This window comes from Vulpes lagopus, chromosome 8 (assembly GCF_018345385.1).
Source record: "Vulpes lagopus strain Blue_001 chromosome 8, ASM1834538v1, whole genome shotgun sequence".
NCBI lineage: Eukaryota > Metazoa > Chordata > Mammalia > Carnivora > Canidae > Vulpes > Vulpes lagopus.
In genome coordinates this window covers 91,460,345-91,476,354 of record NC_054831.1, presented here as the reverse complement: position 1 = coordinate 91,476,354, position 16,010 = coordinate 91,460,345, and the positions used below count along the sequence as shown (strand labels likewise).

General features: G+C 36.6%; 1 protein-coding gene across 7 annotated transcripts in view; it reads left to right on the top strand.

The window, feature by feature from the left end:
* Positions 1-16,010, top strand: part of JAKMIP2 (janus kinase and microtubule interacting protein 2) — a 176,400-nt gene that overhangs the window by 9,577 nt on the left and 150,813 nt on the right. Inside the window, exon 2 of one of the 7 annotated variants that reach the window (XM_041768248.1) lies at positions 1,003-1,106. The exons of the other annotated variants lie outside the window; for them this stretch is intronic. The gene's annotated coding sequence lies outside the window, so the exon portion shown is untranslated. The remainder of the gene's footprint in view (positions 1-1,002; positions 1,107-16,010) is intronic. 7 annotated transcript variants of the gene reach the window in all.

The window sequence follows — 16,010 nt, the reverse complement described above, 5'->3', positions numbered from 1 at the left end:
GGAGACCGTCATTTTGCAAAGAAGCACTCTCCCTTGAGTCAGTCTGAAAAAAATGTTCAGACTTGATGCTGACCCATCTCTACTCTTTAGAATTGGGGACATCCATCATTTAAAATTTTCTTTATAATTCAAATAAAACAGTTTATTCCAACAATGAATGAGATAACCCTGACCTTCTTAATAACAAGGATATCTGAGGTTCTCTGAGTGTAACAAGTATGAAAAGGAGAAAACAACGTATTTTTTCTAAGTCATCCACAGAAAGAGAAAAGAACTATACTGAGTACCTATTCTGTATCTATTAGACTGTTTTCATCCATGTCTATTTTTGCAATCCTCACAACAGAGGCATTGTTCTTCCCACTTTTCAAGAGGAAAATAAAGCTTAGATAGGTTAAATATCTTAGCTGAAATAATTCAGTTAGTGAGTTTAGAAATGAGATTGAAGTAAGATCCGTGCTGATTTTATGGCACAGTAGTTCAAAGCTGGAGCCTGTGGACTGGACCCAGCTCAGGAAGGAGTTTGTAAACATGTGTAAAATGTTTGTAAACAACAGTCTGTGCTTCCAGCACAGCAAGAATGACCCAGCAGATAAGCATTTAATAAAAAAGAACTATCTCTGTGAACTTTAATAATGCTGTTGATCTGGTTTTTAGGGAATCATAATGACACAATGATAATTTGCAACTTCAAGTGTTTCCTTTAATGCTCCATCAGTTATTCATCTTTTTTTATAATTAGTAAGCTAAGTCGGTTTTTCACAGTATGTGTTTAAAACTTTATTTTACAAAGAATACAGTTTAAGTTACAAAGAACTTTTGATACTTTAAATTCTCCCAAATATACAGGTAGAGAAGATGTTGTATATTATGTTATGTTATATTATCTATAATCATCCTCAGAGTAAATAAAGTTCAGTGTCTACTTGTGCTTAGCATTACCTAATGACTGAGAAGTATGGAACTCAAATCCAGATTTCTTCAGAAATTTTTTTTCTGTAGGATCCAGCCCCAAACAACCAAATGATACATCAGTGATGTGAATCAAGACCAAAGAATTATGACATGATCTGACCTGGCCTCTAAGCCCTAACTCAGGTGCTAAGGTAACTTAAGTTCTTTTGATTCTTCCTCCCAGGTCCTTCTTTTCACATATAATCTAGGTGTGTGTGTCTGTATCTAGAAACAACTAAATAAACCAAGAGCTGTGGATAAATAGTTCCTGCATGTGTATCATCATCATCATCACTAACACCACAAAAGCGTTGGTGAAGTTCCTCTAAATAGAGAGCATTCAGAGACTCCAATAATTGGCCCTGGTCCCTGTCCAAAAGGAACTTACATTTTTACAAGGAAAAGGGGTCAAATTTAGTAGCATGTTACTTACACATAACGTATAATTAGCCCAACCGTTGCCAGCAGACCTCTTCTCTGTTTTTGTGAAGTGACCACTATAGCTTCTAGCTAATAAGCCTGAACTATTGATGCACATGCTAATGAGGGTGGTTTTGAATCAGTATTTTAATACTACCTTTCTCCTTCTAAGGTGTATCTTTCATTTGATGAGCCAAATGTAATAATGTTTCCATTAACTCTTAAATAGAGGTTATTGAGGCATATCAATCTACTTTTTAGACTAAATTTGGGTTTAAAAAAAGTCTTAAAAATTACTTTCAAAACATATATATTTTTTTTTAATTTTTTATTTATTTATGATAGTCACAGAGAGAGAGAGAGAGGCAGAGACACAGGCGGAGGGAGAAGCAGGCTCCATGCACCGGGAGCCTGATGTGGGATTCGATCCCGGGTCTCCAGGATCGCGCCCTGGGCCAAAGGCAGGCGCCAAACCGCTGCGCCACCCAGGGATCCCCTAAAACATATTTTTTAATGTCAGTTTCTCACTGTGTTGGTTTTTGTGTTTTACTACTTTGCCTAGATGCCAAGCATTGCACTTAAAGTCATTGCATACCCTGCACCAACATGCTTTGAAGAAAGTAATAGTATTCCCATTTTATACAGAATGAAATTAAGGTTTATTGAGGTAAATCAATGTAATACTTTCTCAAGATTATCTAACTAATGACTGATGGAAACAGACTCTGAACTCCAGTATGTCTGACTCCCATCCCCAGTGCCTCTTAACTAATATGCTAATTAGTTCCCTTTTGTAATGAAAATTTGATTGTGCTCCTGAAAATTAGAGTAAATGAAGAGAAAGGCAAATATATATTTTTAATGTTATTGTTGTTGTTAAATATTAATCAAGGCCTAATTTTTGCTAAGTAAAAGATAGCAACACTCTGCAGAAATGTACATTCAAGAACAAGGTCCATATAACCAGTTTCCTCAGTGAAGAAAGAAAACAAGGGAGAGATGAAATGAGCCCCAGTCTTATTATAAACCATGTGGATATTTTGTGTTTAAGTAACTATTTGATCATGCATGAGTTGTATTTGTACAATATAATCTGGGATTCTCTTTTTAAAGCAAAATTTTAAATAGGCATTAAATGTATTTTAATAAGAGAAAATTACCTGGTTTTCCTATATACTTTTTTCAAGTAATTAAGGAGCTGTGTTTTGTGCTGTGTTTTCCACAGTTTTGTAAACTATGAACATTTTGTTTTTCTCTAAAGACATTCAGAAAGCAATTTTACAGGAATTTCATCTCTGGAAAAGAATCCCCAAGTGCAAAATAGACTGAGCAGCATAAATCCCAGAACTTAATGTTATGAACAGTACAGTTTCTGTGCTCTTATAATTTCTATGATGCTATATACATAAGACTTTTTTGTTTCAATTTTTGCTTATAGTGAATAGCAGGAGTTTTGACAACAGTAGATTTGGGTGAGAAAACACTGAAACCTTGATTTATCTGTCTCTCTATAGATCAGATATATGATAAAGTAACTGTGGCCTATCCCAACTATGGAATGCAGTGAGGCCCTTCAAACAGTATATTGTAGAAAAATGTAGTATAACATAGGACAATATGTAGAATATGTCTTTTAAGTTAAAAACTCAAAAATCAAAAGATGCCAATTTTATGAAAAGAGAAAAAATATACAAACACAGACATATGTTTTTAAAGATCAAAATATTAACAAGAATTAATTCTGGATGATAGCTTTGTGAAAAATTTCTTCATTGAGTTTTGTATGATTTCCAAATTTACCAAAATGTATTTTACTTATTTAATTAGCAAAATGCAAATATTTTTAAATGACAGACTTTGTCATCAAGATCAGTAAATCATCCATAAACCCAAATATTTTTACCTACCTGAAGTGACTCTGCAGGGCTCCTGAAGATGGAAAGTTTGCTCTCTCTGCTCAGAAGTTCCAAATTGGTGTCCACCTACAACCAGTGTTCCTGGTGAACCACAAAGGAAAGGGAGTGGCTAAGAGAAGAGGATATAGGCTCTCTCTACACAAAATACCCATTGGGGGTGTCCCCCTCCTAAAGTTTCGAGAACAAGATCCTGTCATGAAATAGCTTGAAAACCCGATAGAATTGATAAAATTACTATTCTATATACCAAATATCTAATTTCTAAAACTAAAATTTCCAATTTTCCCTTGAATATTCATCATCTTGTTGTCATAGTCTTGAGTGGTTTTAGTTCACAGTAGTTTAATTAGATTCAATATTAATAGGACAAAACTCCAAGCTAACTCCATGTGATTTGGTCATAATTCATTTTTATTGGAAACCTTAAACAAGGATTTTTATAGCTTTCTTTCTTTTCTTTTTTTTTTTTTTTTAAAGATTTAGTTATTTATTTGAGAGAGAGAACATGTGAGCTTGGGGAGGGGGCAGAAGGAGAAAGAGAATCCTTAAACAGACTGCCCCCTGAGCTCAGAGCTGAAGTGGGGTGGGGGAAGCTGGGGCTGATCCCAGGACACTGAGATCATGACCTGAGCCAAAATCAAGACTCGGACTCTCAACCGACTGAGCCATCTAGTTGACCCTAGATTGTGTATTTTAACAAACCTATCTCAGTGATGAATCTTAAGTTAACTCAAATATCTTGTTTCCTATGTGAATTACTGACCAAATTAAAGTACCTATTATTCTTCATTTTGTGACTTGATAAGCTGTTCATTTTAAAACTTGGGATATATTTAAATATTTTGAATTAAAATGGAACTTTAATATTTTTTAAACTGAACGCGAATGAATGTTCTTTAGATTTGTGGTCTGGATTTTAATACAAAGAAATACTTAAGTTTAAAAATAATTCTAACACCTACGAAGTATTCTCTAAGGTGTATGTGTGGAGGAGTAGAGAATGGGAAATACATAATGGGTAAGACTCATTCTTAAAAGTATAGTAAAGCAGTAAGAGCTTAGACACTAAAATCATGCCAAGAAACACAGTGACCTTTATCGAAACACAAGAACATTTGCAAATTGGGAATCAAACGTGAACATCTTTATAAGAAAACTTGGTTAAGGATACCAATTAAGGGGATGCCTGGGTGGCTCACTGGTTTAGCGTCTGCCTTTGGCTCAGGTCCTGATCCCAGGGTCCTGTTAGTACCACATCGGGCTCCCCTGCCTATGTCTCTGCCTCTCTCTGTGTGTCTCTATGAAGGAACAAAAAAGTAATAATAATAAAAAAAATAAAAAGAATAAAAAAATAAAAAAAAGAATACCAGTTAAGGAGCACGAATAAAGAAAGACAATAAATTCGCAAAATTGGGTTTATGAACCCGGAAGTGCAGGAGGGGCATTGTTCTCTGCCTTTTCCTTGAAGTTAATAAAGAATGTTTCAGCTAATGGAATCAAGCCAATGCTGGCCTTCTTTATCAGAGAATAATGCAGAATACAGATTTTCAAAATGAAGCAGAACAAAATCACATAAACAAAGCACTTTGCAGCAAATATTTTCTTGCTGAACTCTGAATTCCAGAGTACCTGAAGCTTTATCACTTGAGATGTATTAGGAAAAAAAACAAAACTACAGGACAAGTATGGAATGACTGTTAAATCCTGAAAATTATGAATGGCTTTCTAAAGTTGTTTTTTTTTTTCCCTGTTTGAACCCTTCCTGGCATGTGAATCTAATGAGGCAATGTGCACAGGAAGTATTGGAAAACATGTTAGATACATTGATCCCAGTTACAGTCAAGGGACTCTTGCATTATTATTTTTTTCTGTATTTAATGAAAAAAATGCATCCCAGAAAATGAGGAAAAATATAAACCAGAGGGGAAAGGTCACTGAGTATTTGATGAGAGTATTGATCCTGATTTGCCTGCCATCACTTTGGTGTTTTCCCTTTTTGAGCTATGATTATTACTACTCCATCTTCCATACTAAATAATCTGTAAATTCTCTCCCTCTCTGGGTGTAGTCAAATGCCACTGAGACAGAAACCTATAAATCCCTGTCAATTCTCTTAAACTCCTTATTGTCATTCTCTTAAACTCCTTATTTCCCCTTAAGTAAAAGGAAAGTCTTGGGGTTTGGGGGTTATGTATAAGAAGGACTATTGTAGCCAGAAGTGTGATGGCCCATCATTTCTGTCAGTCCTATATTGCTTCTCAAGATAATATAGCCAATATTGGCTTTTGATCATTTTCCTCTTTTACTGTGTGTGTGTGTGTAAGAAGGAGAGAGATGACATTCAATTTAGCAAACAACTCATTAAATCCAAGCCATACAGCTTTAAAGACATGTAATTTGGTATGATGCCGGACTCACTAGTCAGTCCAGTGCATAAAGATATCGTGTTTACTGTTTCTTGATTTCAGCCCAGATCCTGGATCCATTAATTTCCAATGTTCAAGCACAAGGTGAATGATTGACAGAGATGTTATTGAGAAGGTTTCTAGTTTATTTAAAGGGTTATATTAGATTATATTTAAGGTCTCTTTCCACACAACATTATGAATGTGTGGTAAGTAGACCCTTAGGGCAGGAACATTCTCTGGTGCATAAAATATTTGCTCTTGCACATTCAGAAAGTCACTTTCTAAATTTTTCTTTTTTAGAGGCCATACTGGAAGCCAGTTTGCGTTTGTGTGATATTTCAATCAAGGTATGAATATAGCTCTACTTGAAAGAAAAAAATCTAGGAGAAGGATACAGGATTATCCTTTATATTCCTGCCCATTTCTCAGAACATGTTTTGCTGTTATAAAGAAAATCAGAGAATTCCTTTACTTGACAAGGATTCTTTTCCCACAGTCTTGGTATTGGAGTATTGTTTAGTTTTTTTTTTTAGGGTGCACCATTGCACCATTGTGAAAACACAAACCTGGGATTCAGAAATCCTGAGTCTAATCTCTGTTCAGCTACAAACTAGCTGGGTGACATGAACAGGCATCCCGTCCATTAGTGATTTTTGGTTTTCCGACTGTGAAAAAAGAGAGAAAGGGTATCAACTCCTTTTTTTATACTGTTGCTCCCCTTGAAAAGAGAAAAAATAAGTAAAGAACAGAAAGGTTTTCTTAATTCCTTTGCCATTGGGTGTATAAATCTGTTTTCAGACTGATTGAAGAAATTTTCCTCTGAAATTGGAAATCCTTCTATTTGCCCTTTTATTTGCCTCTGGTAGTGATTACAAGTATTTATGGACTTGAATTACTTCCCCCATTAGCCGACAATCTCCTTGAGGGAAGTAATATAGGAGAGAGAGGAAAAAAGAAGGGGGAAACATAATCCTAAGGAGTAAATCAGAATCCAGGAAGGGGTGAGGGAATTGCAGATGACACAAAAACACCTCTTCATTTCACCTTTATTTTTTTTTCATTTCACTTTTAAGTTTGTAATATCTAACTACAAAATGTAAAACTCTGTAAAAATTGCCTTGACTGGTTGGAATATAGTGAAGATCTGGGGAAAGAACATTGCAGGTGTGTGTCATCAGTTTTAAATAACTGCAGATTAAACAATTTTTTAAATGACATGGAAAATGTTCAGAGTACATTTAGTAAAAATGTAGACCTAACAGCCTATGTTTGTTAAAAATATGTTCATATATGCATGGAGAAAAAAGACCTGCAGGAAATACAAAAAGTATTCAGTAGTACAAATATTGGTGAATTTAATTTTTAATTTTTTTTTTTTAAACTGAGGCTGGCCTCAGATTTCTTTTTTTTTTTTTTTTTTTAATTTTTATTTACTTATGGTAGTCACACACAGAGAGACAGAGAGGCAGAGACACAGGCAGAGGGAGAAGCAGGCTGCATGCACCGGGAGCCCGACGTGGGACTCGATCCCGGGTCTCCAGGATCGCGCCCTGGGCCAAAGGCAGGCGCCAAACCGCTGCGCCACCCAGGGATCCCCTAATTTTTAATTTTTGTTGATCAAAGTCTCTAAGTTTTTCCCCAAAGAGCATTTATTACTTGGTTAATAAGAAAGGAAGCAAACTAAAAAAGAGCTTTTAAAGTTGCCATTGTCTGAATGTTTTTAGAAAGTTCCTGATGAATGGCAGCCCGGGTGGCTCAGCGGTTTAGCTCCACCTTCAGCCCAGGGTGTGATCCTGTAGACCTGGGATTGAGTCCCACGTCAGGCTCCCTGCATGGAGCCTGCTTCTGCCTCTGCCTGTATCTCTGCCTCTCTCTCCCTCTCTGTGTCTCTCATGAATAAATAAATAAAATCTTAAAAAAAAAAAAAAAGGGAAAATTCCTGATGGATATTAGGTAGGTGAAGGGCAGAGCTCATATTCTTTCATATTAAGGTGAATGATTTCATTGTTCCTTTTTTAAAAATGTGAGTTAAAATAATTATCAACCAGGGTTCCAGGTGGCTCATTCGGTTAAGTGACCAACTCTTGGTTTCTGCTGAGGTCATGATCTCCCATCCTGAGATTGAGCCCTGTTTTGGGCTGTATGCTTAGCTTAGAATCTGCTTGAGATTCTCTGCCTCTCCTTCTTCCTTTCACTGCCACCCCCCTCCCTCACACGTGTATGCTCTCTCCCCCTATAAAATAAATAAATAAAATAAAAAAAATAACTATCAACTATATGAAAATGCAAGGAATGAAAACCCTAGGAATTAGACAAGCCAAATGAAGACCAGCAGCACTGTCCTGTCAGTATTAAAGTGTAGTGATGCTGAAGGAAAATCCCCAAGATCACGTCAAGCAAAGCAAAGTGACTATGTCATCACCATCAATTAAAACAAACAAAAAAAGGCTTTCTTGATGTTCTATGTACTTACAGTTATGCAGATTAATATTGGGGTCATTTCTTTTTTTGAAAATATGACCAATTGATTTATATTCACAGATCTTTTTCTTAATTTCCAAAATGAATTCTGATAAACCATTATGTCATCCATTAATATTTATTCAGTACCTACTCAGACTGTAATTCTTCTTACTCATTCTAGCTATTTTTTAAATGTACCCACTATGAGCATTGCTCTTTCCATAAATTGTAGATCTGTTGCATAGTTTCATTGGTCACTTCTGCTTAATTTTATTCAGTTTCCCTACCATTTATTTGTGTCCTTGCTTCTGCATCCCTCATCCCTCCCACCACCTTTCAATGTCCTGTTTCCTCCATTTGCTTCTCTTACTTATTCCAGTCACCCAGTATGTAAGACCCAATAATTAGGCAAATCTTTCAGTGAGAGAGTAGTCTGGTGCACTCAGATCTCCCCTTGTCTGAATTCCTATCATACTTGTGATCACTACCACAGTGTTTAGCACATAATTGTTCTCCTTGTTTCAAACGTTCACATTTCATCTCCACATCTAGATTGAAAGGCTGCTGAAGAATTTATAGTCCTCCTCCTCCTGTCAGAAGCGGAGGGAAACCTCTGTTTAATGAGTGAATCCTGTATGGCATGTACCATACCATCCTAGGTATTTTGCATGTTTTATCATTAATGCCTGATAACTACTCTGTTAAGTTGGTGTTATCCTCTTATGTCATGGGATGAGAATGAAACTGAGAGAGCTTTACTTTACTGAGGCCACACAGCTGGTTACAGCTGTCTGCCTCTGCAACTCTAAATATTTTACATTCCACCATATTGTCTGACTGATAACAAGTCACTTTCTGTGGTAGGTCACTTATTATAATTTTATTTAATTTTCTGCCTTTCCATACTTTTGCTTTGTTTGACATACATGAGGTAAAATGTAATGGTAGAAACATTAAATATAGTCAACTTCCGGCTATTTGCTTTTAAATGACTTTTCCTTCTTACTGCCAAATTTTTCTTACCCACTTCCGTGATATTTTTTCCACTCACCAAGATGACCTTCAACCTCAAAGTGCCCAATTCATTAACTGCTCCTCTAGCCCAGGAACCATGTTAAAGACATGGATACATGGATAAGCTCTCTCTATTCCCTGTATGCAAGAATGTACCTTCTCTATTTCATTTTGAGATTCCTTTCTGCCTCTAAATTAAAATATTCCCTCAGTTGTGGAGGCTACAGACTCCCAGAGACAAAAGGCAAGGAAGAGGAAGCAGTGATACCAAACTCAATTCCCTGCAGTGGCTCTCCTATAGTCAGAAGCCTGTTGTAACCTGACCCTGGCAGGAGACAGCAAGCAGAATGGAGTACTTGCAGAGAGAATGCTGAGTAGGAAAAGGCTCCCCTTCAACGGTGTTAGCTTAGCAGGAGGCTAGACCAGACGGCCTCCAAGCCCATCCCAAATTAACCAGCACATTCCCACACTTCTTCTGCCCCGCTGTGTTCCTCTTTGTCAGCGAGATAAACTGGGTTTCCTCTTCCCATTAATGCAATGTGAACAACAGAAAGGGGTAATTTAAAACAAGCAACAAAGATACTAAAGGAAGCTGTCCGAATGCATCAGTCCAGGCCATTCTGTTTCTTTGTCTTCACGAAGTTCTCCTTCACTCCCCAGAATTCAGATGAGACTACAGAACGAACAAATGGCTGTGGGTAGCAGTCTGGGGTCACTTGCCTCTCGTCACAGATAATGAAGAGATGATGGATAGAGCTAAGATTTAGTTCAGGGTGAGAGATTTTCACACATGCATATTATTCTTCAAAATGATTGTGTTATCATCCTGATAGGGTACTGGCAAGAGTTCACAGGGAACACATTTCCAGAAGACAACTTGCAATTAATATCAAAAGCCTTAAATGACATACCCTCTGACGAAGCAGTTAGGCTGTTAAGACCACTTTGTCGTTTGTCATCAGCATGACTTATACTACCAAAAAATTGGAAACAACCTGTTATGGGCTGGCTTGTGTTCGCCTTATATCCATATGTTGAAGCCTTATCCCCTAATATGACGTATAATGTGACATATATGGAGTTAAGGTTGTTAGGGAGGTAATTAGGGTTATAAAGTCATAAGAGTGGGACCTTAATCCAATATAAGTGGTGTCTTAAAAGAAGAAGGGACAAAGAAGAAAGGCCATGTGAGGATACAGGGAGAAGACAAAGATTCTGGCATCAGAGTGCCTTGGTTTGAGTCTTAGCTCTCTGACTTAGCTGTGTGGCTCTAGATAAGTTACTTAACCTCCTGTGTCTCAGTCCTTATATGTGAAATGAGAATAATGATGTTACCTATATAATCTGTCTCATTTTTGGAGTTAAATGTGTTAATATTTATAAAATTATAATATATTATCATATATTTATATTATAAATCATATAATACTATAATATATAATAATAATACTTGATGTATTATTATATTATTATATAATATATTATATAATATAATTAAAATTATAATACAACTGACACATAACAAGACCAAATAGGCATTTATTAACTCTACAGAGAATTAATACAGTGGCTGGTATATAGTGTTTATCATCAAGAGCACCACGCTGTCAAAATATTGCAGTCCAGGTGTTCTGTATATATTGGAAACAACTGTATATTTGTCAGCTCTTGCTGCATACCTGGCAAGAACACCTTGATTTAGGAGCTTTTTTGAGAACCTCTTACATTATTACTTTTAAGATTTTATTTATTTATTTGAGAGGAGAACAAGAGCAGGGGGAGGGGCAGAGGGAGAGGGAGAAGCAGACTCCTCGCTGAACGGGGAGCCCAACGCAGGGCTCCATCCCAGGACCCTGGGATCTGAAGGCAGACACTTAACCAACTGAGCCACCCAGATACCTACCCTGAGAACATCTTACTTTAAAAATTCTATTTATTATAAAGACAGATACTGAGGGACACTAGAGGAAGATTCCCCCCAGTACCCTTACTTAATTCTTCAATTACTATTTCCTTCCAGCCTGCCTAATAAACACCAGAGGTCATAGTTGTATCATGTGTGTGGGCCTCATACCTTTCACAGGGGGGCGTGCTTGTGCCTGTTGAGCCAGAGCAGGAGCTCCTCTCCCTTTCTCAAGGTCTTGACTTTTGCAGATATGTTCTCTTTCTCCTGAATCATCCATTTCCTGCTCTCAACTATATTACTCACATCAGCATATAATTGCATTTACTCTTTTGACCTCAACATCCCCTTTAATCACTGCCTCATTTGTATCCTATTGAGAAAGTTTCTCAAAGCTTCCTACACCTACTCACTCCACACCTTCTCCTTAACCAATTCTAGAAGGGCTTCCAATCCCATCATTCCTCTGGGACTGTGTTTGTCAAATTCCAGTGACCACTGAGTTGCCAAATTCTAGTCCTTTTTTCACTTGACTGTTTTGTATTTTGATGTCTCAGATAAGGCCGTTGACCTCTCAGATGAGACTGACCACTCCCTTATGAATTTTCCCTTTTCAGTTTCTATTACTATACACTTGTTGGTTATTTCTCCTGTTCCCTGGCTCCCTCTTTGTTCTTGTGGCTGGTCCCTTTTCTACTTCACACCTCTGAGTATTTGAGTTCAGGTTCCGTCCCAGATCTCCTCAGGTTGTCTAGCTACATTCCTCCAGGTTGGTTCGCCAATTCTCATCTGGAGGATCCAATCTTCTTTCCTACAAGTCTAGTATCATTCATCTATTCACGTCTTCAACTAATGTGTTTACTAGCTTTTGTACTTAGCAGGGACAAAGGAGAACTCTTGACTTACGTGCCTGTCACACTGAGCATAAACTCCTCCTTCCCTGGTCTCCGTTGTAGTAAATGACAGTTAAGATCCTCTAGATTTTTCAAGCCAGTTTATGGAGCTGCTTTTTATATCTTTCTCTCTCTGACACTGCACATGCAATCTATTAACAAGTCTATTATTTTACCTCAACGCATTCTCTAAGTTGGCCTACTTTTCCATCTCTCTTCCTGGTTGAAGCTACTGCCTTCCTCTGGAGCCACCTCACTAACCAGCTAGTAGGACTGCTTCTTTCTCTCCCCACCTCACAGAAAGTAGAGCAATCCTTTTAAACATAAATCAGATCACAACTTTCACTTTAGAATCATCGAATAAAGACAGCCTCCTTGTCAAAGTTTATATAGTCCTACAAATTGACCTCGCACATCTCTCCAATGTCACATTCTATTTGTTTCTTTCTTATGTGCTCCCCTTTCTGTTGTTCAGACACACATTTGGAATACTCTTCTTTCTTCCTTTAAGGAGGGGCTCAGGGAGGCCTGGGTGGTTCAGTGGTTGAGTGTCTGCCTTTGGCTCAGGGCATGATCCCAGATCCCGGGATCGGGTCCCCCACTTGGCTCCTTGCGGGGAGCCTGCTTCTCCCTCTGCCTGTGTCTCTGCCTCTCTCTGTGTGTCTCTCATGAATAAATAAATAAAATCTTGTTTTAAAAATAAGAAGGGACTCAAATATATGCTAGATGAATGCCCTAGACTGGGGTTCACAGGAACGTTTCTCCATATGACTGTATGGTCCACAAAACTGTCTTTAAAACTAATCATTAATTTCTTTGATATACTATCTTACGATTTTTGGACATTCAGATCATTTCCTTTTTTTCTCCTTTCCTCCTCCCTTGATATCCTTCTTCTTTTGCTCCCTATCTTTCTTTCCTTTTTATATTCCCTTGCACCTCCCTTTCTTCATTTTCCTTTGTTTTGTTTTCATTATTAGATAACACTGATGTGAACATCCTTATTTTATTTAGTTTTTATTTTAATTCTGGTATAGTTAACCTACAGTGTTATGTTAGTTTCAGGAGTACAATATAGTGATTCATCAATTCTATGCACTACTCAGTGCTCATCAAGACAAATGCACTCCTTAATCCCCATCTTCTATTTCACCCATTCCCCTCAACCACCTCCACTCTGGCAACCATCAGTTTGTTCTCCAAAGATAAGAGTTTTGGGTTTTTTTTTCTTTGTTCATTTGTTTTGTTTCTTAAATTCCCATATAAGTGAAATCATATGGTGTTTGTCTTTCTCGGACTAACTTCTCTTAGCATTTTTTTTCTTTTTTTTTTTCTTGCTTTCTTTCTTTTTTTTTTTTTTTCCTTTTTCTTTTTCTTTTCTTTTTTTTTTCTTCTTTTTTCTCTCGGCATTAAACCTGTAGGCCTATCCATGTATGGCAAAAGGCAAGATTTCGTTCTTTTTAATTGCTGAGTAATATATTCCTGTGTGTGTGTGTGTGTGTGTGTGTGTGTGTGTGTGTGTGTATCATACCTTCTTTATCCATTCACCTATGGATGGACACTTGAGTTGCTTCCATATCTTAGCTATTGCAAATAATGCTGCAATAAACAGAAGGATGCATGTCTTTTCGAATTAGTGTTTTTGTATCCTTTGGGTGAAATACCCAGGAGCAGAATTACTAGATCATAGGGAAATTCTACTTTTAATTTTTTGGGGAACCTCCATATTGTTTTCCACATTGGCTCTGCCAGTTTGCATTCCCACTAACCGTATACAAGAATCCCTTTTCTCCATGTCTTTGCTAATATTTGTTGTTTTATATACTTTTGATTTTAGCAATTCTGAACATCTTTATACATGCACTTTTCCTCTTTTTTTAAAAAAGATTTTATTTATTTATTTAAGATTTATTTTATTTATTTATTCATGAGAGACACAGAGACAAAGAGGAGGCAGAGACACAGGCAAAGGGAGAAGTAGGCTCCATGCAGGGAACCTGACGGGGAACTTGATCCGAGGTCTCCAGGATCACGCCCTGAGCTAAAAGTGGTGCTAAACCACTGAGCCACCCGGGCTGCTCTACCCTTCCTCTAAATTATTTTGGGTGTAATTTACCTAGTAATAAAAATCAGACCCAAAGTTGTTGCCTTTCTCTTTATCCCTTGAGTCTTTTATTACAAAAACGGGGAGAAGGCACAAAAGTATGATCAGATACAAAGATTTCCAAGAGTAATAAAGTGGATGGTAAACACTTCCCAATAAGTGGCATTAGTCAATATGTGTGAAATACCTTACTGATGCACCTGGACTACACGGGGCCTTATAAATTGCAGTTAGGACCTTTGTTTTTCTTTTTCCTATCTGTGTGTTCTACTGGGATTTATACATTATATAAAATTTTAAAGCTTTTATAATAGATTCTGTTGAACCTTTTCCTTGTGGACTTTTTCTTTGTAATTTATAGTTCCTATTTTTTCAAATTTTAAAAAGTTATTGCACCTTGAACATCTGATAGTCCATTTTTACCTAATTTTTCTATGATTTGAAAGTCCTAGTTAACCCATTAAACAAGCTGATTTTGATATATAGTATAAGTTATAGGATACCTAAGGTTTTTCAAAATAATTTTCTTTGTTCTGCTTAATATTAAATCCTATTTTCAAGAAAGTTACTTTTACCTTTCCTAAAATTAGCTTTCATGTGCATTTTAGTAATTACTGTCTTTCCATTCCTGACAGCAATTCTTTAAATTATTTAATTGTTGCATTGCCATGTACTTTTCTATAACTGTTTCGATAATAGTTGTAGGTTTGAGAAAAAGTGGACACTATTTTGATTACCCCAGTACTTCTGTATTTTCATAATTGGTTTAGTAGCATTTTAATTGGAGGAATCAAACTTCACAGGCTCATTTTCTGAATCTTTACTAAACTGTTCATTACTCCCTCTATTTTACCTAAAATAAAGTCTATGATGAATAACATTTAAAAAAAATTTTTTCAGAGAGAGAGAGTGCATGAGCAAGGGGAGAGGGAGAAGAGAGAATCTTAATGAGGCTCCATGCTCAGTGCAGAGCCTGATTCAGGGCTCCATCTCATCACCCTGAGATCATAACCCAAGCTAAAACCAAAGAGTCAGATGTTTAACTGACTGAGGCACCTAGGAACTCCTGAATAACATTTTAATAGATAAATTTGTCTTTAAAAGTTAAGTAAACATGATATAGCTTATGCATGAGTTAAAAATAATTCATGGCTTGTATTTTGAAATGAAAAACAAGTTAATCACTATTAGTATTTGATACATTCCAGAAAAGAAAAAGAAGGAGTAGATCCTGTGGGTTATAGGTCAATATGTGTACATAAACTTTTATATTGGTTGATATATATAAATCAAGTGTATATATATATATATATATATATATAAATCATATCTACATTTATCTAAAGTCTTAGGAATGTTTCAAAATGGTGTGGATGGATACTAAGCCTCACAGTAAGTGCATTATCATCCCAGGATTTTTAGAAATTGCTACCAGCATAAACTATGTTGAATTCTTACTGCTTGATAGACACTTTGCTAAATGTCCACATGCCTTATCTCATTTCATTATGACACCTGGGGGTAGATATTATAGATATTATTATTACTCATGTCTTAAAAAAGGAAACTGAGTCTAGAGAATACATAATAGATTACATTCAGAGATTACAGGACTAGGCCCAGGTTAAGTGTCAAGGGCTGGATTCATACCCAGGCCCATCTGACAACGGAGCCACTGGGATACTATATCTGACTTTGTTGATTTCAATAGTTCTCTTGTCTTGTGAAAGGAATAATTTATCAAAAGTCTTCTTCAGATTTTTATAAAGATCTAAGAACAAGTTTAATCTTGTGGGTAGAAAGAATAAGATGTCTCCCTAATGCCACATAACAGTCTCTGCTCTGCTATCAAAATCAAGAACTAGGGTAATGACTTCATTTATAAGAGTTTTCCTACCCTGAATAGTCCATTCCACTAGAGAAGAGATTTGTGGA